Source organism: Apteryx mantelli, chromosome 18 (assembly GCF_036417845.1).
Source record: "Apteryx mantelli isolate bAptMan1 chromosome 18, bAptMan1.hap1, whole genome shotgun sequence".
Classification (NCBI taxonomy): Eukaryota; Metazoa; Chordata; class Aves; order Apterygiformes; family Apterygidae; genus Apteryx; species Apteryx mantelli.
This window is the reverse complement of record NC_089995.1, coordinates 6,657,642-6,679,927: the sequence shown is the minus strand read 5'-3', so window position 1 is coordinate 6,679,927 and position 22,286 is coordinate 6,657,642. Positions and strand designations below refer to the sequence as shown.

The 22,286-nt window shown below is 43.1% G+C and overlaps 1 long non-coding RNA gene across 1 annotated transcript; it reads right to left on the bottom strand.

The window, feature by feature from the left end:
* Nucleotides 1-250: 250 nt before the first annotated feature.
* Nucleotides 251-5,318, bottom strand: LOC136993648 (uncharacterized). The gene is made up of 4 exons (XR_010886043.1): nt 5,242-5,318; nt 4,427-4,461; nt 788-913; nt 251-281 (listed from the first exon to the last, which is right to left on the bottom strand). It is a non-coding gene; the product is annotated as an uncharacterized lncRNA (long non-coding RNA).
* Nucleotides 5,319-22,286: the final 16,968 nt, after the last annotated feature.

Sequence of the window (22,286 nt, the reverse complement as noted above, 5' to 3'; positions counted from 1 at the left end):
AGAAGGAGGGAGACAGAAAGGCAACGGATCAATAAAAGCACTTTAGGATAATGGCAGTACCTCGAGGAGAGCAGGTCTGGATCCCCGGCCAGCCCCAGCACTGCCGGGAAACGCACGTCCGCGCGAACGAAACGCTTCATCCACGGGGCGGTGGTGGGCAGCAGAGGTCCCAGTTCTGCCCCAGAGCCCACTCCTGAGGCATGTTTCACCTTCTGTGCTGACCACAGAGAGCCGGGCCGCAGTCAAGGTGCCCAGCCACAACGAAGATGTGGAGCTTGCAGCTATTTAGAAAGGCGGGCAGTAAAGGAAAGCGTTAGGACAGACTGGAGTGGGCACAGAGGCGTATACATTGTGGGTTTTTTTTTCTTTTTCATGCTAGCCAGTTACATGGAAACAACAAAGTGCCTGAGTAAAATGAGAGCTGATCTTCCAGGAGGCACAGCCAATGTGCTGCGACTGGGCACCATCTCCAAAAGGCTTCCCAACGCACTGCAATTTTCTTACAGTAAGGGCCCCATCTACTGCCAAAAATTTGCAGTGAAACAAACCGTGTATTTAAATATCACCTCTTGTTTCATTAAAACACAGTCATTAAAAACTCTCAACTGTTCCTTCCCACTTTCCACCTCTGAACCACACCCCCACACGTAAGAAAGCATCCTTGAGCAAGAGCTAGCTTCACCACGGATGCCCAAGGTGCGAGTCAGGAAAAGCCTCCCTTCTTTCTATATCCCTTCACAGGATCCACCCATCGTGGAGGCCCACAAAAAAAAGACTGCAGACGTACCAGACGAAGGACAAGTAGCTGGCAAGAAGAGGGCTTCCCAACCCTTGCTCTGTAGCCGGCCGGTCAGACAGGGCTGCACGTGGACCAGGAAACACAAAACAGCACGCAGAGAAGTTCGGTTCCTCCCTGTACATACGAGCCAGTAAGCACCATCGTTCCCTGAGGTCTGGTGCTTTTATAACCTAGAGCCACGCTAGAGATCTGCAGTTAAAAGGGCCAGAGCCTGCTTGCAGATATCCCAAAGCTCTAGGTTATTCAGGAGCATTTGTTAAGGCCACATTTGAAATCCATGATTGTACGGCTGTGGCACAAAATCAAGTGTAAGTGGCAGAACAACTGGGACCTAATTACATGAAACAGTTGATTCAAATGAAACAGTATACTGATACTAAAATAAAGTGGTTAATTATGAGGCACGGGGAGCTCTTAAGGTTTAACTTATACTGTTGAAGTTACTCCTGGGGTGGTGTGGGGCATATTTTTGAAGCTATGAATTCTTTTCACGGGAATTTTTTTCCTCACTAGCACAATAAAAGCGGTCCTGTAAACGCATGGTCCTATAGCCTGATTCCTAGAAGCTCTGATGCATGCCAGCACTTCCGTACAAAGCACTCGAAATCCCTGGAAGGTGCAAGAGCCCAGGACAGGAGGCGAGCAGCTAACTCCTGCCACAGCGGTGCCCACGCAGCCACCCCCTCGCTGCCCTCCCAAAAAGAAAGCAGCAGCTCTGTTTTTCAAGACGGAGCACGGGGAGCACACCAAAACAAGGAGAAACTGCAATAAGACAAACATCAAAGATTGTTTCTCTTTAATTATCCTCTCTTCGGTATCTTTGCTCGTCAGCTGGAACTCCCTGTTGCTTTTTTTAAAGTAAACAAAACAGTGCATTTTTAATACTGACCCACGTCACTTCTTTGGTCCGACTAATTACTGAAACCGGCCATAAATTGTCCATTTTGTGACACTTTGAATAGCCTCATTTATTCTGGACAACACACATCTGTTTTTGTGTGCGTGCACATGCACACTTACACAAACATAAGCCTCTCGGTCTGCTGCAGGGACCGTCGGGGACCGGGGCGGACAGCGTACAATTTCAGCCCCATATTGCGTTTTGGCTGGTGTCGAGGTCCCTGAGGCTGAAGAGAAATAAAGCTCTCCAGAGGGGAAATGGCATGTAAACATGGCTGTTATGTTCCCCTGCGCGGAAAACGTTCCCCTCGGATGAGGCTGGTAAATGAATCATGCGAGAAAGGGCCTGCCGGCGCGCGGGTGGCAGGAAAGCTTGCTGGCGAGCAAGCGGCGGGATCGCGAGGCATCCGGCCCTTCTCCTCTCTGGGCAAACAGACCCCGTCTCCCAGCGGCCCGAGCGGCCAGCGGGAACGCACGCCGCCCAGTGACGTCGCGCGATTTCAGAACCGCAACCCCCGTTTCAGGCATGAAAGAAACCTCACCTCACGCGTGTCACGTGGACCCGTCCTAAAGACTAAATGACGGAAAGATCTAACCAGTGAATGTAGCTGCTTTCTTCCTCTCATAAAACTGCATAACAGGTAGGTAACACTTTCCTCATGGTTACCGCAATTACTTTAGGTGTCACATGCAACAAGTAGGTTATTTAATTTTAATCAGCTATTTATCTCATACACATAGGCCCTGACTTGTTGCTCACTTATGCCTATGCTTTTTTTTTTAAATCAAACTCCACCATCTTTCATCAACGCTTTGATGACAGACATGGAAGGGAGAGAGAAATCCCCCCACCTTGCCCGTGTCCCTAACAAGCACGGTGCCCTGCGCGCCGTGGCGAGGAGCCCATCTTGAGGACAACGTCAGCCCTTCAGCCGCTCTACCTGCATGAGGGGCCTGAGCCCCTTCTTTGGCCACTGATGTCTTCCCAAGGCAATGTGGAGCCTCCTCCCTTGCCTTCCTTTGCCCTTTCAGAAGGCAGCACAAACCACCGTGACAACAGAAGAAGGGATTTCTCCCTGGATGAGTGAAAAAAAAACCCATCTTACTCATCTGGGAGGATGTTTAGACACACAGTTCGCCTACGACCATCCATCAACACCAAAAGGAGAATTTCTCAAGAGCTCTGATAGCACAAGTGTTCTGGGGTTTTTAAGGAGTTTTGTCTTCGGGTTTTGAGAGGATTTTTTTCTTCGTTCCTGGTGGGAAAGCTTATGTCTTTAATTCTATAACTATAAACTAAATAATATATCAGTTTTTTTCTGTCAGACATGGCTATGGTACTGAACGTATGCAAAGTTTCCACTAAAGGTTTTTGTAACTTAATTTTCCTCTAGAGATTAGAGGAAGCCAGAGATTGTGTTTCTCGCTGGAACTTGGCTGGCGGCCACCCTGCTCCCCCCGTCCCCGGCACCCCACAGCCTCCACCCCGGCACTGCTCATCGGACGGCCGCCTCTTCCCTCCCGCTCCCCTGTCAAGCTATTAAGGGGCTACGGAAGAGAGAAAGAAGAGAATCAGCTGAGATAAACCAGGGCAGCTCCCAGGGTGCCTCTCCCCCTTCTCAAGGTTGAGCTTTCAGCATTACTGTACACCCTTCGGTCAAAGCTAAGGAGAAGTATACTTTCCCTTGCAAAGAGTAAACGGCTGGAGTTTATCTTCCAAATGAAGAAGGGTAGATAGAAACGCGTCCGTGTGAAGCTGTCACAGACCTGTAGAAACAGAACCTGTGGCACGGAGCGAGAGCACAGCCACAGCGCCCGCGTTACACGCGCGGGATATTCACGTTTGGTCCCGCTTCACCCCGGCCCACGCCGTGGAAAGTGCAACTTGGAGAGTGAGTTTTATGCAGCTCGATAAAGGAGGGTTATCACAGCTATGTGAGTTTTGGCAGCTGCGTTCAACAGGGAATTGCTGGCACATGTTGAGCTGGTTGGAGAAAAAGCTTTACGTTTATGAGGTTCACAAAGAACCCCCAAATCAAAGTCAAACTCTGTGATAAAAAACACTGATTTTATCACCTCTCTCCCTCCCCTTTTGCCAGAGGAACACAACTGAAACACTCAGTCTCAGGACACCCAGCACTGAAGGAAAGCTTTGCTCCTCATGGAAATATTGCTAGTGGACCCTTTCATCACAACGAAACAAACTCAACTCCCACCGCTGGATTATCTCTCTGGACTCTGAGAGTATTTGGATGCTGACATTTTTGGCTGGGATTACCTCCTATTCTTGTATAAATCCATAAACGAGCAAGATTTCAGCTAACAGGGCTCCAACACATCAGAAACAAGAACTCTGCTATGATTTTGCCCTAAGCTCTCAGTTTGTAACAAAGCAAGTAGCAAACTGATCGAGAACTCCATAAAAGCACTCCTTTTCTTCTAGCAATTTGAGTTTCTGACTGCGTCAGAGATCAGTCCCTGCACTCCAACAACATACTGCACAAAGACTGATTTAATTTCAGACAGATCCACTTTGCTGTCCAGTGCTCCAATTTTAAGAAGTGCTTAGAGAGCTTTTTAAAGGACATTCAGCAAGTTGTGAGCTCCTCTTCAGTTGTTTCTGAAAATGGAATTTAGCTACAGAAAGGGCTTACTTGGATAATCCCTAAGTTCTTTTAAGAACAAAATGTTTAAGTACTGCACAAACATCTGTGAAAGAGCACTTACTTGGCATGATGGTCACAGGACAAGTTTTTCCAAATCTATGTTAAAAAAAAGAGAGAAGGAAATCAATTTAGTTTACCAATACCAGGGTTCCTCATTCAGGCAAAACATTTACTGACTTCAGAAAGAGTCTCAGCCTAAGGAAGGAGCTGATGACTTCAGGATGCACCTCAGTGAAGTGTTTGCTCTATTCATCCCCTTCCCTGGTGAGTTTTGGCTGGTGTTTTGATTTTAGACATGTCAATAAAACATCAGCCCCTTTTCTTCAGGATTTTTGGTTGCTTTGGTAATGGGGGGTGGGGGAGGAAGCAAATTTCGCTAGGTAATATCGCTAGAGAACGACAAACGCATATAAGGCCTGTATTTTTAGATAAGATAAACAGTCGATTGCAAAAAAAAATACACGTGAAAGAAGGTGAGAGAGAATGTAGGAATGTGCACGTGTGCCTGAAATAGAGAGCACACACTTCCACGCAGGGGGTGGGAGCAGGGAAGATGCAACTTTATTCCCACCACACGCCTTTACGTGCCGCAGGGACACGGTTCTCCCATGTTCAAACACGCCGGCTGGAGAGCCCTCCCCAGCCGCGCAGCCACGCTGCCCTTGCGGCAACCTTTCGTCTTTCACTCGCCTTTCCTTCCTTTATCTATGTTCCATAACCATTATCTCCATCAGCATAACTCCTTAAGATACACCTAAACATCATTTCGCCGATGAATGCATTTCACACAACATTAGTCATATTGTACTGTGGATAATTTTTATGATATTACTGTGCTTCTCCCTGGTACATTGTTACAGTTTAATTTGTACATACCGTGCTGCTGATGTAGTGTCGTTCAGCTGTAACCAGAGAGAGCACGGTTTTTCTGTATGCTGAACATTATTGCAACACATTTTCCCTTTAAAAAAAAAAAAGAGAGAGAGGAAAAGTTTTTCTCAAAAGAAATTCTGTTTGCTTTCTAGGATTAGTTGTAGATGGGTCTGCCTGCAAGGCCAGTGAAGAGCCAGATCCAGACTTTCCCCAGCGGGAAGGATTTCTATTCAGGGCTACATCTCAGGGCCATTAGAGAGATAAGTATATGCTGCAGATTTGTATTTTGATCCAAATCTTTCACAAAATTCAGGGCAAGGGTTTCATATCTGCAGTTCTTCAGACCCTTTCTAGCTACTTATCTTCTCCAGAGCAGCTGATAGGAGCTATCTGCTTCCCTTCCAAATGGCAATATCCATTCTGTGGTTAGGGTTTAACACTGAAAGTCAATTTTCAGCCTCGGGCATTAATGCTAGTGAACAGTTTTACATTTGGACACGCAGAGCAGCACTGTAAAGGCCTAACAACTGTATTAGGTATCCAGCTGCCAATATCAGTATCTATACAAAGAACTGGCCACACTGTTTTCAGTGTTTCTGCTCAGTGACTGAGTTTCCCATATGGAAATATTTTGCAAAAATAAGGGATTACTTGGAAAGACACAGGCTAACCCTGCTGAGAATCTGCTTTTCTTCTTAGTTGTACAACATGGAATATTACCGCTGGTATTTTGGACAGTGACCATAAGGTCATAAGACTGAGAGATTGTTTGAGATTCCTTCAGTTCTTTGTTTACCTCTGGAAGATAAAACAACCGATAAGCTTATCTAATAAACAAGAGTTTTGTTTAATTCTTTAAAGATTCTAATTTATTGTTAAAGGATCTCAGTTTGTCCCATATATTTGAATTATTTGCATAACAGAATACGTGCCCTCGAGCAATGAAATCTCACCCTTGTTTCCAGCCAGTCAAAGAGGAAAACTCTTTTTTTTCTGTTCATCTTAATCAAAGACTTACAAAAATATTTCTTGCCCTACAGATTTATTCCTCTAAGGTGAGTATATAAAGCAGATATGACTGGATGATCATATTGTACCATAAGTAGAATTATGTGGCTCTGAAGACATGTATCCTGAGTTGCTAAAGAGGATCTCTTGGGCTGAGATCCTTGAAAGCATTTTGGTACCTTAGAGGACACTGGTGTTCACCTTCCTGAGTTGTTACAAAACAGTCGTGTTCCTGCGTGTTGAGGAAAAGCCAGTGCAAGGAGTGCCCGCTGCTCTAGCTCAGGTTCATATTTGAAAGTGGAATCCAGTGTCTGAAGTCTCCACGATTTCCTTTACACAAAGTTTTTCATATTCTGTGAGGACCAGTCATGATAAAAGACCTTGGCATACTTAGGGCGTTATGTACACCCTAGTCCTGTAATATGGACAGATACGAGGAGAAATTACAATTTGACAATCTTCTAACTTTTACTCCTCCTGAAAGCCTCAAGACACATTCATTCCTGAAAATTTTCATGAGTGGACGGGGAACATGCTCTTAAATCTCCCCCAAATCTCTCACATCAACTGCTCTACCAAACAGGTATTTAGGAAGGGATCTAAAGGGGGTGGAGAGATTAAGCCCTGTATTCTTATTAACACTGGCTTGTGCAATACTCACTGCATCTCTATAACATCCCCTGCTTGAACCATTTATATAGGGACTATATTTGTCCCAGTCAAATTTGTCTAGATTTGTTTGTGTGTTTGTTCAGAAAAGGACTTAGAGAAATTCCCTGCATGTTTATGCTATTTTATTTTTGAAGAACCTATTTAATTAACTGAAATACTCATCTGAGACCAGAAAAGTTTGGCATGAGACTGCAGATAAGCTAATACTGAAAGGCTGACATACGGACTAACAGTGTCATTGCATATGCTTAGAACGAAAATGATTCTGCAGACTAGATGGGTTTCAGGGCTGAATCTTATACAATGAGCGGTGCTGGAAAATAGCAGTTTGATGTTATGAAAAAAATGACTTACCTTTAGTTCACTCTACATTGTACCAAGGGAAAAAATACTGCAAGGCTAAAGAGTCTCATGGTTCATCTATGGGGAGACAACTGAAAGAAATAACGTTGTGAAGATGTAGATAATTAATCCATTTCAGACCAGAAAGTTGGCTCATAGTCATAATATTCTTCTTCCTATGCTTACAGGAACCTGTTATATTAGTATTTTCACACAGCTAGAGCACAAATCCTTGACAGGGACACACACGCAGCCTCTCTGGGCAGTTCTAACATCTGAACGACAAAGCCAGTGATCCTCCTGCTGTCTACAGAGTCCTGGCTAGATACCCTGCATTACTTCACATGGAGCCCAAGAACGACGGAGGTATTAGAACAGCAGAGGTTTCTCCGCTGGTCCCTATGACATTGCTCTACGCAAGAAAGAATGCGGGCGGCGCTGCAATGAAGGTGTTAAATTGTCCATAAACACTTGGCCCATATAGAAGTTCTTATCATGCTTTGCTCCTGTGAATCAATCCTTTCAATTAAGGTAGCTGGGGGATATAATGATGTTTTTATTTGCAATTACAGCTTTAAATTAGGATCAATAGAGGCAGCTACAGGCCTACCATACCAACAGTCCTGAAAGGTTGGTAAGTTTTGTAGAAGCACACTCCTGAAACAAACCCATCCATTTCCTAACAAAAAAATAATAAAACATCAGAAGAAAAAGACTGAGATACTAATACAAGAAAAAGACTCAGGATATTTTCCTATTTGCTTTTCGTTTTGTTTTTAGGCCTCGAGCCAGCAAGGTCTTCTTCCCTACAGTTGCCTGCCCTATAGGCTTTCCACGGTAACATCTGGAATTAAAGTGGATGGGCACCAGGCCAGGTCAAAGCGGACTCTCTATCAGAAGAATAAAGGAAAACATGTATCTTTTTAATTACCATCCTGTATCTTGAAAAAAAAAGGATGGTGACAAAAACGGTAACAAACGGACATCTGGAATTTAAAAAGAAAAAGGCAAATGTTAGTGTAACTCACTGACAACACAAACTACAAAAATGATTTCTAGTTTGGGGTGTTTTTCACTGCTGGATGTCCAATTTGGGATTTCTTTGCAAAACCTAAATTCCAGAGCATTTCCTATTTGAAGCATGCTTCCCTAATACTTCAATTTAGACAAAGAACATTGTAAGTCATGGTAGAAATTAAGGTTTCACCAACAAATGTTGCAGTTTCTCTACTAACTTACTTATTTCAAACATATGCCCAGGTAATTTTGACTTCACGTTTAGTATAAAATTTTGCTTAATATGAAGCTTGTGCCATAGACAAGGTTTTCTTTAAAACTATTCTTCCAAGAAAGGATGCTTTGTATCAAAATATGCAATGCTTTCAATTTGCACAAACTGTGATTATGAAAAACAAAAACAGTCATTACTAAATGTTAATTTTAAATTATTTTTTCTAGGGCATTGAGGCTGTTCACCCCATTTTTAAGCAATCCCTCAAAAAAAGTCAAGAGCTTTTGTAAAATCAGATCTTTCCTGAGGACAAAATTGCAACAAAACATCTAATTTCAAGAGTTTCACATTTCATAGCATATTTCACAGTTGTTGTGCAAGCTGGGGTAATATCTGCTATGATTTATAGAGGAACAGTGCTGTAAGACGCCTCCCTTCTAATTGTAACTGGTTATGAGGTACATCACTCATATCTGACCGAAATTTACTTCTGTCTCAAACATGATCCTTTTTTTTTCAGTTTATTATCATAAACTGGCCTCAGAAAGGCTGATAACAAGGTTATGGAAAATATTATTAAGTTAATCTCCTTCCAGTTGGATTTCCTCCTTTTAATACAGACCTATTTTGAGTCTTTGTTTACACACTGCAATGTGTCAGACAGTAAACACTCTCTCTCTCTTACGGAAAGTTCTGCAATAAAAGCCTTTCCGATTCCATGCCTTACATTAGGAAGAAAGTCTAACTTTGATGGAATGTGCAGAAGAACCTATAAATCCAATGATTTCCTTCACTCGCACAGGCAGTGCATGCAATGGCTTCACCCATCCAGTAGATGTTTCATTTGAATGCAAAACATGCTAAAATTTTCCCTGAAAAGCACTTATGCTTTAAAAACATATCATAATTGTAAGAAGAAAAATGTCTGCCATATATTTTGGTTGATTTCAAATTCGTATATATTTTAAATGATCTATATACCTTAAGCTGTGCATTTTACAAACAGAAAGATAACCATTACCGTTCCACTCTGTCTAACCCACCGATGGCCTTGATTTATTGGTTAGTCAAGTATAGTGCACTCCCCCTTCTGAAATTCATGCTGTAATTTTAATTTTTGTTGTTGCTTGCTGTTATCTGAATGCAGCGCTTGCCATGAAGATATCATGGTCTTACTCACCCTTTAAACATAATTGATGCTATTGAAGATAATGATTTAGGATATCATCCATCTCCAGTACAGCTTACCATTATGTGACTTGTTCTTGCAGGTATCTGATTTGTATCATAGACGAGTTGGCTTGATTGCTGTTTTGCCACAGAATAATAGTTTCCTGGTTTCCACTGACATACTGAGTCTCCCTTGATCACTCAGGTGATCAGTCAACACACAAGTTAATTATGGGTGAAGGGGTGTTTGAAGCCCAAAGATCAAAAGATACGCACGAGGTCTTCTCCAAGTCATTATTCACCTTCTCAAGCACCAGGCAGTCAGTTCACATTCCTGCTTCCAGCACTGTCCTTAAATAAAGTGATATAACAGTAGGAAAGCTGCGTTAGAGCAGCATGAAACACAAAATGAAATTCCCAATTTCTTCCAAAGTGGGAGAATATCCGTGGACACATTTGCCTGCATGAGGAAAGGCAGGTGTGTTCTCATTCACCTATCATAAAATTCTGTATAATTGTCAATGGTATTCCACACGTTTGGAGGTGGAAAACCTGTCAGTTTGCCACAACCCTCTCATGTATACCCCTGGTAAAAATTCTTGGATTTTACCTGGCATTGCAAGGAAACGCTTTTGAATGTTATCATAATCTTTACCTGCACATGCAAGGAATGGAATTTACTGGCAGAAATTAGGAACTGCTGGGCAAAATTAAACTTTAGAAGCCCTCCCAAAACTTAAAGGAAGAACAGTTCTCCCTTCTTTCAAGGGCCGGCATTAATGTTACCAGCAGTTATTACAATTACTACCCTAATTCACTTGCAGAAGTCCCACTCCTTCGGGCCATGTCTCCCGCTGCAGTGGAGAACTGGCATCCCAGCACTGCAATCTCCCCCTTGCTCCAAGACCCCATGAGCTAAATACAACCGGTTGGACAAAGATGTTTGACAGACGCAACCTAGAGCAGTGACGAGGCTCTGGTGCTGTGCTGCAGCCAGTGTTACACCCGGTGTGCACAGAAAGAACAATCTCCCCGGCTGTCACCGGGTGTGTTCACCGGAGGCTTTCGCATCAGGTAGATACCTGCACCATTGAGCTGCACCAGTATACTTTCACCAAATCTGGTTTCTCTGTCTCTGTGTTTTTTGTGTTATTAGATTAAAGGAAGAGTAACTAGGTAGTAAGCCTCAAAGTTTTCTTTCCTAATATAGCATCATTATTACTCTATCCAAAGTCACCCTGCCTTTATTTTTAAGGCAAAAAGGAACCGAGTCGTTGAGTTGCAGACTTGAAGAGATATTATGGAAGGTCAAATGTTCAGAGGACTTCACTGCACGCATAACTCAGCACACACAATTCCACATATGTTTTCTTCCATATGCAAATAAATGCTGCAGATGCACAACCGACTTGCACGTTATCTGCACATGCCAAAGGGATTTACACAAGCTAATACTTGGAAAGCAAAGTGAGAATGTATATAAAATGGCAAGCATAAACTACATTCATCCATGTGTATAACCCTCTGGAGGCATCACTACTTGGATGTATTTCTAAACTGAAAAGCAGTTAAAAAATTGATATGTCACCCTCTCTCCAAAACCTAATGATTACAGTCTGTTAATTACACTGCATCTGTTGGAGCCTTTAGCAAATAAATTGTGGACCTGATCTATTATTTATAATACCAATAGAAATTACAAGTAATGTCTTAAAGTCACACCTAGGCAAAGCTGCAGCAGAAGCAGACCATGTCATGTTATCCCTGTCCTGCAACTTCCATGTGCAATCACTGTCTGCTGTAACAAAACAGCTACAATAACCTTTTCTAAATTTTACCTACTGCAGATGGAAAGAAAGAAGTGAGAGGATACAAAGACTCACACAGAGAAAGGAAAGGATGTAAAAAAACATTTAAAGTATCATTTACAATTAGTCCCAAAGTAGCTCTGAAATACTGTAGGCAGTGGATTGCCACTGGTTTAGTTAAGTTTCCCCTGGTCTGGTATTCAGCAATATTTTTGGATGCCTAACAAATACGTGTATGACTGTATCTGCTAAGGAGAGTGAGTCCTCTTCAGACAGCTATGCCTTGAACTTGGCCTCTAACTGTGGCATCTCCACTCATGGTGGGAAAGTCATAAGGATTTGCTGGGTCAGCATTCGTTTTAAGGCAGAGCCCCCTGCTTTGAATGCTTGTGCAATTTCAGTGGGAGTTACCTTCAGACAGAGCTGCTGACCTTCTCCTCGTGCATCGCGGAGCAGCTCTCCCTGCGAGGGCAGTGGGAGCCTGCATCTCACACAGAGCTCTGAACCGCAGCCCCACTTTTCCCCCTCCCCATACCCTCCCAGCACTATCTCACATTATTATTGCATTTTATGGTTTCTTCAGTATACCAGTTCGGCTTCCAAGGAAAGACATCATTTTCCAACTGCTGGCCCAGCAAACAATGAAAGATCTGAAAATCAAGCTGGATTCCTTCCGTCGTGTCTTTCTCAAACCAGTAACAATAATTCTGCAGAGCAAACAGCAATGCACTGATGTAAACTGGAGCAGAATAGTCACCCTTGTTCTTGCTAACAGAAACAGAGCCTTTGCATCTCATTATTACTATGGGACCTACGCATTAGTTAGCTGTTCTTTTTACGCCGCTTTAGCCAGCCCACTTATTCACCAGAAAGTAAATAATCACTCAGGCTGAAGTTTATGAAACTTCTGGGATTCACAAACGTGTTCCATGAATTTCTGGCGGTTGTCTGAACGTCCACAAATAACGTGATGCCAGTAATCAGAACAAGTCAAAACTTAACACTTCTATTCATAAATCAGGAGATGTTTTATTTTTACTGCTTGAATAGTTCTGTTCCCAAGCATGACTGGATTTGAACCACCAACCTAGAGGTGAAAGGATCTTTATTTAATGTATTTGTTTAGGTTTACACGAAATATAAAAAAGTGCCTATCCAGAACTCTAGGCACCTTTGCCATATATTAAAAAAACAGGCCAACTCACACAGACAAAAATAAACTCAGTAACTTCCAAAAGCCAAAGAAGGCACAAAAAGGACTCTGGCCAGAGACCTCAAATCTTTCTATATAAACTGAAAACTTCTGCACACACTATTTCCCTCTTCTCCAGAGCCTGGTACACGACATGTGTCCCACAGATCAGTAGAACTGGACTCTCCCAGGCCAGAGGGGAATGAAAGCATTCGGTCATGCACACTGCAGCAGGGATCTATCCAGTATTCGCTCTTTTAAACTAGAGGACTTCAGCCAAAAAGCCTCTGTGGCTTGCAGCTGCAGTGGTAACGCTAGGGAAACAAAGCAATCTACTAAATAAAGAGGATCCAAGATCCAAGACACAACACAATACACCAAGAACCCTTTTTAGCCTCCCCACAGCACAAGTCCTGGAGCATTAGTGTTAAATGCCTACTGTGAAAAGTATCACTCATCATCTCATGTCCATGGGTCAAGCCCTTCCATACTGTCCCACCACCAACTGATGCTCTCGTTCTCATACGGCGTTTGCCTCCCCGGCTTACTTCAGGGCAGTGCCGCAGGTCCAGTAAGGTCTCCCACTCTTACATGTTACAGAGTAGTTCCACCCAACCAGTTCCTCCTGCTATGGTCATAAAATAGTGGTTTAACAACTCCAGAAATGGGAGAGGGAAGAGAAGACAAGCCCACTGACTTCAAAGTATAAAACAAATTCCTGTTGGTATCTACTACCCAAACCATTTGATCATAAGTCCCTTAAGACCTAGTTCTTGTCCTTCTGCTGCTAGCACTGCTCCTTTCAGTGCCATGAAGAGCCCTTTTTTGGCCTGTTACTATTGCACTCAGCCATCCAGTTCCCTTTCGGTTTGCTTTTGAAGTGAAGATAGGTGGGTATGGGGAGACAAGGTCAGAAAAGGGAAGCATTTCTTGATGAACTTGACTTTCTTCCTCCTAATAGTCAGAATACACAGGACTTATAATTACAGCTTGCTCTCTTAGAGACAGTTCCAGTTCTGCTAGAGAAGGATCCTTTCCAAAGCAAACACAAAAGTAACTTGAGGATCAGCTCTTTGCTCTTTTAAATGCTGCAAAAAGGAAGCATGCACAAAAAGATTGCAAGAGATGGTCATTCCCTGACACACTGTAGTTTTTCTCTTCCAAAACCTCTACGCAAACATGCAGATGCTCCCATCACAAAGCACCACATTCCTTTTTTCACTAGAGGATGACACTGTAAGGAGAGATTTCCAGTTAAAATACTTCACTGAGGTTTCTCTTGGGCAAGAAGTGACAGTAGGAGACAGGTTAAGAAAAGACTCATGATTCCAGCCACATTCATCTGCCCGGCCTCTCAGCAAGGTAGGTGTCACCTTGGCAGCTGCAAGACATTGCTCTGCACCACGTCGCAGTGGCTAAGGGAAGTCACATGAGGGAAATGAACCTTCTCCCTGAGTTTCTGCTCTCCCCAGGGTGGATCTGGATAAAGAGCAGGATCCATTACAACACAGGGCACAATCAAACTTGGTCCCCTTAAAGTGTCTAAAAGGCAACCTGACCGGATTATCTTTTCCTGGACAGCTCAGCATTTAAACGGGCCAATCAATCAAAAGCACCTCCCAATTGAAATGGCATCCTGCTTGCCTTCTGACACGGACCACTTCAAAACCAGCATTTATAGCTTCACTGTTGCAATACGAAGCCCTAAGGAGAACTGGCTCCCAAAACATGTTGCCATTACATTTTAGCCAAGGATGAATGCAGCTGCAAATCTCTCTGCAAAATACAGCAGAGATCTATTAAATGCATAACTTCCCTGGCACCAAAACGTTATTCTTTTAGCAGGTCTGTTTCTTCCCTAGGACTCTGATGAAGTGTGCTCTGCTGTGTTATGAAATACACCATGTTTCAGTGTGATACACAGAAAATGTCTTTGTTTAACACAGCTTATCTTTTATCATGTCACTTTTCTATTGGATTTCTCTTCTGTGAACCGGAAGCATATTATTGTGACAGATACACTGCTTTAACAGGGGGCTTCACTATGTGACCTGCAGTGTCAGAATGAGGATTAGATCCTTCCTGAAACACAGACTGGAAGACTGATACCATATAAAGGAATATGGAACAAATAAAAAACCAGGAAAAGCAATTCAGCAAGACTCCCATCCAAGTGGACTGCAGAGGTGTTTTCCAGACTGAAACACAGGCCTTCTATAAAAAGCTGAAAACTAAAATCTTACTTGCTGTACCATGCTCATTCTTCCACTTCTATACACTTACCAGAGTCAATATGGGAGCTCAGAAAAGTCAAGGAATACCACCAGTATGTCCATTTTGCCAGGAAGAGGCAATGTGGTAACAGAGCACCAGCCAATCTCACCAACCTGGAGAATATCCCTTTTCATAACTGCCACTTTCCTCCTTTCTTCCGGATTCTCCAGAAACCATTAAGCAGGAACATGTGGTAAATAAAACTGCTTGGCTGATAAGGTGCTAGCATAGTCCCCCAGGTGCAAGGATTCAATTTTCTGCTTCATCATGAACTTCTGCAAACACCTGCCAGGGTGAAGTCCCACAAGATACCTGATCCGATAGTTCGCCGCCGCCGCAGCCAGGGAGTGGAACTGGTTCAGCGCAGAGCTCACAGGGGCTGGGTGGTAAAGAGACACTTCCCTCTTTTTGGCAGGAATGAACTGTTAGATCAGCTCCGCCACCTTGTGCAACTTCCCCCTTGGGCACCAGCATTCAGGAAGGTGATGTGCCTAATCCCAAGCTTTTCATGTGCCTTCCTTATCTGCAGTAGAGCTCTCTACACACCTCAGCACCTGAGCTGAGCTCACCCCAAGCTCACAGCTACCCCAGTCTGGAATCCACAAACCGGCATACCTCTCCCCCAACCCCTCAGGGGACCCGTGGGTGGGTGCTGCACACCTAGGCGGGAGGTGCTCCTCCCAAAGCATGCTGCCTCTGCCTCCTTTCAGTCCAGACCGTGCCGGTATGCCATGCTACTGCACTCCTGTAGGAGCTCTGCTCCCCAGCAAGAGGCCTGCAAACAAACATCTCTCATTTCTCAGAAGGACGCTCTAGTTACCCGGCTGCCAGCTGCTGTCCACTCCTCTGGTCAAAGCCTTGCTACTCTATAGAATGATTTCAAGTTTCATTGAATAAATGGGCAGGGGAAACAGCATGATTTTATCTTTAATCTCATGACTGTGGCGCTTGGGAGTTTCTGCCGCTGTCCTATGAACTATTTCTCTGGAGTTTAATGTGAAAGATGTAAGCAATTTGTAAGATAGGTGGCACAACTTATGTCCCTTTCCACTTGAGCAAAGGCAGGTTACGCAGTCACTCTCCTAATACAATTTATCCGGATTTTTTTTTTTTTTTTTTTGGCAACACAGCAAGCTTCCAAAAGGAAGAATGGAGAAAAGTCCCAATTGGACCCATCTAGAAAAGTCAGAGCACTTTTATGGAAGAGATAAGATTTGAGTTCTAACCCTCTCACATACATACCAGGCCACCTGGCTACCTAATAGGTTTCCTAAATCCTGGAGGCAGTGAAGTTAAGCATTGCAGAGCCAAAGCCATCCCTCAACCACAACGCATCTGGTATATGCTCAGAGTTTCTGAGCTAAGTGACTTGAGCCAGTCATGTCTCTTCCCTGCAGGGACACTCTGCTGGGAACCAGCACGTGACAAAGCTCTTGGTTCAGTCCAGAGGCCAAACCAACACACAGACTGTGAGGAGAAGCACCTAGACTGGGTTCAAGTGTAAAGTCAAAGTTCAAATTGATACGACAGTGTCAGCTTCCTCTCTGAGCCTCACTCCCTCAGCTGCAGGAGGTGCACAGCAGCACTTCCCAGCGCTGTAAGGAAAAGCTATATTGAAGATTATTCAGGTGGCTCTGGTAATGAAGACCACGCAAGTAGCTAAGGCAGACAGCCAGGTATATTATAGTTTTATAAAGTCCCAGCAGCTCTACTTCCTTTCAGCACCCCTCAGCAGAGGGGACTTGCAACACACACTTCTGGTCTTCAGATTCATTACAGCTAAGCAGGAAGAGATGGCTCATATGCACACACTGCTTATCCTGCTGATCAATAAGCTTCCTTCCTGCCTGATAACCAAACCACTTACAATATTAACAATGTTATTTAAGATCTGTGGAAATTCTGTCTGTTCCAAGCAAACCAGAAATATCTTGACCTAGATACTGAGAACAAAACAAAATTGAGTAAACTTCAGGACTGCCAGTTCATCTATCATTGTTCTTGACATTTTATTTAAGAGTCAGAACAAAATATTTTACCCAGAAGGTTCTTCCAGCAGCTTATTTATTCAGTAGATGAGAGAGAGAATCTTTCTGACACCTTCCCCCTCTTAATTTAAAAAGGTGGGCATTTTATGGTCCATTAAGAAGGTATATGAGTGGCCCATGAACCCAGTTCAATGACTGCAGATATATACAATTTTATACAATATACAATTTTAGCAGAAAGTACAAATGAATACGATACTCACATGTACTTCTGTCCAAGGGAAAAAAAAGCGTGGTGAAATGGCAAAAGAAGTAAACAAAGAGCATTTCCACCAAGTTACAGGTGGGCAAGCTTGAGACAGTGACCTGCACTGCAGGAGGTGATCACTGATGCAGAATGCCTCAATAAATGTTATAAGAGGCACCATTAAGCTGTTGCTCCCATTGGCTTTAAGTAAGGCTGGGAATATGCAGCACCTTTGAAAAGTTGGGCCTTATTTCTTTCAAGGTCAATACCAAAATTTGTAATGGTTTCATCAAAATTGTGTGCCTACACAATTTGTCTAAGATACCCAATGGCAAAGCTAGGAGAAAATTCAAGTCTCTTACCCTCTGTACAGGAGCTAGAGCCCCACTGAATTTCACAGTCTAATCTAGCAGGTTTCTGCTTGTTCCTTATTCATGCAAATTTTGATGCTACCTGTACATATTTAATTAGGTGGAATATTTCAAGTATTTACCTACATCTCCAAGACACAACACTTAACAAAAGGTAGAGAAGGAGAAGAAGCTCTTTCAAAAAAGATCAAATACATCATAAGCCTGGCAGACACTGTAGCCCTGAAACAGCAGTTTGAAACTTGCTCCATAACAAATCTTCTCCTATACATTATCTCACAGGAAACAACACATGATAAATTCTTAGCACAATGTGATTCCCCTCCTTCCACCTCCTCCCCACTTCAGAAAGATTTAACATCTAATTCAGCTTTTGACGAGCTGCTTCATCACTGCGGGAACGCTGTTGATCTCTGTCGGAACCCTGCGGCCTTGGACAGAACAAACTGAAAGGGAAAAAAAAATTTTTGGCCGTCTGTAATGATAAATAAATACATTACAGGATACAACTCTGGGGAATGGAGGCTGACACTGACTGAGCACCGTGACCTCCACACAACTGCCAAGTCTCAGTCGTTTAACAAAAGTCAACTTTTGTTTGCCTTCTCTTCTTCCCCCCTCAACGACAATTTCTTAAAGTGCAAACGTAGGATGGAAAAGGAAAAGAAAAATTAAAACAATAAAAAGATAGACGAGAACTCCAAAACCTGCCTCATCTGCTGCCCAGAGGCAGTTTGGTTTTGACAGAACAATATTTTATTTCTTTGGTCTCATGAAAATTGGGGGAAGCCATTCCATACTGCACCAACAGCAGCAGGACAGGGAAGCTATGCCACCGGGAATTCTTAAATCCCCTTTTTCAAAGTCACAAAAATCAAGTATGTACGGCAGGTGTTGGGTCTTCACATTGACGGCAACAATAGTAAGTTAGAGAGGAAGCAGTTAGTTACCCATCAGCTAATCCACCTCCTAATCTTTGGGAGCCTCCCCACTTGCGGCAGCCTATCTCATAGACTCCATTTCAACATCTGCTTCCCATTTCCCTCCAAACATAACAGAAAGCTGATACCTACTGCCACCTCTCCTCATTTTATAGATGCACAAAGTGATAAACAAAGTGTCATGACAAAGTCAATTGAGTTGAAAGCCAGGTATGGACTGCACAGCACCAAACTCTCGTACCTGCAGTCTACCTACCACAACCTATTATTCCACTAACTCCATGTGCTTTATAGAAATCACAGAGGATTCAGCTCGATCACAAGTTCATGGTCACAATGAGCTTCAGGGCACATCAACACTTCACATCAATGTGCAGCCCAGAAAACCCTGCACTAATACTGCTGAAGTTAACTCCAGTGCTGAAAGAGCTCGGCCTCAACAGCGTGATGCTAATCAGCCCTCCTAACATGTTGAGCTATTAATCTTGGGCACAAAGCTAACGTAGCTACACCACTTTTGAAGCCTGCACCAGTATTTCTTCCCCACACTTCACGGCTCGGTACAGACGCCCCCGTTCACTCAGCGCTGTCTCAGGGACACACAGCACAGCATGTTCCAAGTGTCTCTTCTCCTCCCTTCGCTCACAGAAGAAATTTCTCCTGCTTGTTCGCCAACACAGTCTCACTGCAGCCGACACCACCTTCTGGCTCCTGTCTTGCAGATTGTTTAATTCGGCTATTCACCAAGGCACCTATTTAACCCACTCCGCTCAGAGGGATCACTACTAACATGGTTTCTACTTTCAAATGTCCTGTGACTACTTAAGCTTCATAACGTCCTTGTTACTTCCCTTCCCCTCTGCTCCCCTTTGTATACACAGTGGAAGTGGATAAGAAATAGGTGAATTAATTCACCCAAACAGTGGAAGACTCGCAATTCAATCCCTTTACCTTTTCTCTCTGGTTTACATTTTTAATTTCTTGATCTATCTTGTTTTGTGGGTTTTTTTGCTTTGTTTTGTTTAGGTTTAGAGAGTTTGAATGGTTTTCCTTCAGTTAAAGACAGGTTCTTTCTAATACGTCTTGTTACTCTACTGAAGATTTTCCATTGCTCCAAAATTGCCCTCTGAGGGTAAGCGGAGCAAAACAGTTTTCCTCAGCTTGGTCAGTTCCCTTAGCCTGTTCGCTGTCCTGCCAGGGAACAGTCATTCCATGTTAACAACGTCTTTGATCATCCTCTAGTAGTTTTCTCTAAGTGTGTGCGTGTGTATTATGATCTCTGTCACCAAACGGCTGCTCGATACACCATAGGGATTATAGTTATACATAGATATTCATAAAATAGGTCACAATTTCTAAGTGCTACACAAGCATATTCCCCAAACCACCACCAAGCTCACTTCTAGACCTACCCATCAGAGCAAGATTGACACTTTCTAGGTGAGAGTGAATGAGGAACAAAATATGGGGCAATAAATAAGATGCCCATTTTCAAGGCTGTCACTCCCAAACCTCTCACCTGAGTCAAATACAATGCAAAACAAAAGTAAGACAAACCAAACCAAAAACAAGAGGAAGGGAAGTTCTAGCTCTGAATCAGCAACCACAGAAACATCACCCTCTCTCTATAGCTCAGCCAAAATTATGGCACTTAAGGGAATTCTTCCCTTTAGAATCCAGCGAGGCCTTCATTGTGCTCCATAACGGATCCATTTGAAGCAATAGCAAAGAGCATGCACTGTGACCTAGGCTTCTAGCTAAAAGGAAATGCAAAGTTGCTTGTAAAAGTCTGAGGAAAAAAAATCAGACCTTGTCATCTGGCTGGACATTATCTGTCAGTCCAGTCCACTTTGCTGGCATGCCCTACTGCTCACTATAGCAGATATCCTACGTGTGCACACTCTGCATGTATGTTTAAACACAAAGCTGATAAGGAGTACTTGTCTGTCAGCAGTATCTGAAGCCCACGGCTCTTTGAGAGCATTTAGGTTTACTTGGCAGGTCACGCTGACTCCTTGTGAACCATTTATCATCACAAAAAACTCCAGAGGTTGGCACTATGCCAGTGTCTTGTCTTTTCTTCCCTCCCCCTCAGTCTTTCTTCCCTCCTGGGTATTGATGCTACATCAAAACAAACCTTCAGTTCACATAGCAACAGAACATTTTTATATAACCTCTGCATGGGAACGCTACACAAACCATGGGACAATCACTTGGATCATGTTAGGTAATTCCAGGATATCTTGCTGGTTTCTATCAAAAACACCCATGATTAAATGAACTATAAAATGGGAAGAGGATTTTTTGCACATGGGTCAGACTTCAAATACATCTTGGCACTAAGGACATTAGGGGATTAGTGCCCCTATTGGTTCCATGTTCCAAGTTTTGCCATTTTCTATCTCACTTGGAATCAAGCTGGGGAGCCCAAAGCACTTAAGCCAGTTTGTGAATGATTTAATTGAAAGCAAAATGATGCTGAAGCAATTTGCTAAGTCAGGGCTTTAAAAAGACAAAGACTCACATTTAGATTTTAGTGGAAAGTGAAAATTCCCATTACCATCTGAAACAAGAGATATCTGTACATAGAATTATAATAAGTCAGGTCATCCTAACTCCATTTTCCCCCTTCCTATCACAGAATGTTACTGCTTTGAATAAATAAGTAATAAATATATCCTATCAAATCTTTTCACAGTATGTCTCCCTCATCTTTATACTGTGTTAATCCCATACTTCAGGGCTTCCACTAGAGTGTTGCAAAGAACATGAAGATGTTTTTTCCCCCCTTGATGCATAAATTGACTCGGTTTTTACTGTGTTCCTCTGACTCACTGAAGATGGACATAACTAGAAACATGAGGTCAGGAAAGGTGCATTGGGGCCTTCAGTGATGTTAGAGTCATTAGCTGTTGGTTGGTATATCCTACTTGCACACTCAGAATTTAGCCCATTACAAGACTTCATATCAAGAAGGAAAGAACTTTTCTCCAAGCCATTTTGACAATGACCACCAGAGATTTTTTGCCTTGCGCTTTAGTATGGGGCACAGCCAGCATCCTAAGGTTATCTGGAGATTTCAGTAAGTCACCTGCTATTCGCAGACCTTATGACATTGCTGATGCTTTGATTTCTCCTGCTCTCCTCTTCTAAGTTATTATAGTCTTTTGGTCTTTTTCGTTAGGTCTTAAATAAGTCATTGGAAAATGTTCTGTGGCCAGTAGGAAGTATGAGAAACATTCTGTGGACCTTTCCAGTCCAACTATTTACAGTGTGATTGCCTGTAGTTATAGCATAAATGCACTGGTCCAGTGCTCCTGCACTATCTGGGAAAGATATCGGTTACAGTGTATTTATCTAGCTAGGTTATTACATGGTGCACATCACTAAAGGATAATTTATGCATTAATCAAAATACAATTAATATATGACAAAAACTATAGACTAACTTCTGTAGCTCTCCAGAAGCTCTTCTATACACCATTTTCATGGTAGCAGTGGTAGCATGTCTTAATTAAGACATTCTTTCTCCATTTACCTCTTACTCCCTTTGGCTTGTTTCCTTCTCCGTGTTGACCCCTTAAACGCACACAGTCAACTGGTATGGACTAAAACCAACCCCTTTTTGCAGGGTTATTTTCAACTCAAATACGTTTCCTCACTTGGTTCACAGCACAGTCATACAAACAGTTGCACCTGCAGAACTGAGAGGGTCAACACACTGCAGCAAATGCCTGGGATCAAACAGCATGGGGCGGGGGAGAACGCAACAATACCCGGTATAACCACCAAAGCCTCCGTCTC